Source organism: Beta vulgaris, chromosome 5 (assembly GCF_026745355.1).
Source record: "Beta vulgaris subsp. vulgaris cultivar EL10 chromosome 5, EL10.2, whole genome shotgun sequence".
In the NCBI taxonomy this organism is placed as follows: Eukaryota; Viridiplantae; Streptophyta; class Magnoliopsida; order Caryophyllales; family Amaranthaceae; genus Beta; species Beta vulgaris.
The window spans coordinates 48,644,777-48,646,389 of record NC_079206.1 but is presented as its reverse complement, the minus strand read 5'-3'; the positions used below and the strand labels follow the sequence as shown (position 1 = coordinate 48,646,389).

The window sequence follows — 1,613 nt, the reverse complement described above, 5'->3', positions numbered from 1 at the left end:
GAGTCAGTAAAAGAATCGCTTAGAAATTGTTTCCCAATGAAAGATCTAGGAGAGGCAGGGTACATATTGGGAATAAAGATCTATAGAGATAGATCTAAAAGGCTGATTGGGCTTAGTCAAGAGACTTATATTGAAAAGGTTCTTACAACGTTCAAGCTAGAAAACTCTAAAAGAGGCTTCATTCACATGCAACACGGCATAACACTTGGCAAGACTCAATGCCCTTCGAGTCCTGATGAGATCAAGCGTATGAGTAATGTTCCCTATGCTTCTGCAGTAGGATCCATTATGTATGCCATGATATGCACTCGACCGGATGTTGCATATGCTTTGAGTATATGCAGCAGATACCAGTCAAATCCAGGAGATGCATACTGGATTGCAGCGAAAAACATCCTTAAGTACTTGCGAAGGACTAAGGATAATTTTTTGGTTTATGGTGCAGATGGAGAACTGGTTATTACTGGACACGACGATGGAAGCTTCCAGAGTGACAAAGATGACTTTAGATCTCAATCAGGTTTCATATTTTTTTCTCAATGGAGGAGTTGTGAGCTGGAAGAGCTCTAAGCAAAGTACCATCGTAGATTCGACAACAAAGGTTGAGTATATTGCAGCAGCTGATGCAGCAAAGGAAGTTGTTTCGATCAAAAAGTTCATTGGTGAGCTTAGTCTAGTTCCCAACATTGATAATGGCATTGAGTTCTATTGTGACAATAATGGTGCCATTGCCCAGTCTAAGGAACCCATGTCGCACCAAAGGTCCAAACATGTGCTCAGGAAACTCCATCTTATTCGAGAAATCGTTGGTACAGAGGATGTGAAAGTAAGCAAGGTTCATACTGAGGATAACGTAGCAGATCCTATGACTAAACTGCTTGTTCGACCTAAGCATGAGTGTCATACTAGGTCTATGGGGCATAAGCATATAGGAGAATGACTTTAGGTTGTTTACTTCATGTTTACAATTGTAAAGACATTGATTATGCTTTGGATGTTTATCAATAAAAATTTGTTCATATTTAATTGTTTGGTTTCGTATTAAATAAAATGTCCAAATAATTTGTGTTTTCAAATAGGATTATCAAAAACATTTTGATAATGGAACCCTATAAAGTGAACAGAAATCACAATTTATTTGAAGTTCCTAGTCTAAATCACTAAATTGGACATAAGTGATTTATTTAAAAGACTAGTATATAATTAATTGATAGCGCAGTTCCATGGGCTATGGAGACATAAAGATGTCTAATTGATTATATAGATGTATAGTTAATACATTGAGACTTGACCTAATTAGATTCTAAAAGTAGAATCAAAGTACTATATTTAGTGGATTCCTTAGACATGAGTATGTCTTAATAACCACAATATAATTAGTTTAACTTTGACACTATTAAACGCCGCGTCGTAAAAGGAGGTTATGAAGGCAGTGATCAGGTGGGCTAAGAATTGAGTGGGAGTTATGGTCATACAAGAGTGGATAAGTCAACCTATTTAATAGGAATGGTGTTTGCGCCTCTTGATAAGCGAGAACTAAAAAACTGCATGGGCATGCAGAATAAGATTGAAGAGTTAATCCTTATTTGAGCAGTTCGAACTCAACTATCAAG

The 1,613-nt window shown here is 36.9% G+C and overlaps 1 pseudogene; it reads left to right on the top strand.

Annotated features, from left to right (window-relative positions):
• Positions 1 to 249: 249 nt before the first annotated feature.
• Positions 250 to 940, top strand: LOC125497723 (secreted RxLR effector protein 161-like; annotated as a pseudogene).
• Positions 941 to 1,613: the final 673 nt, after the last annotated feature.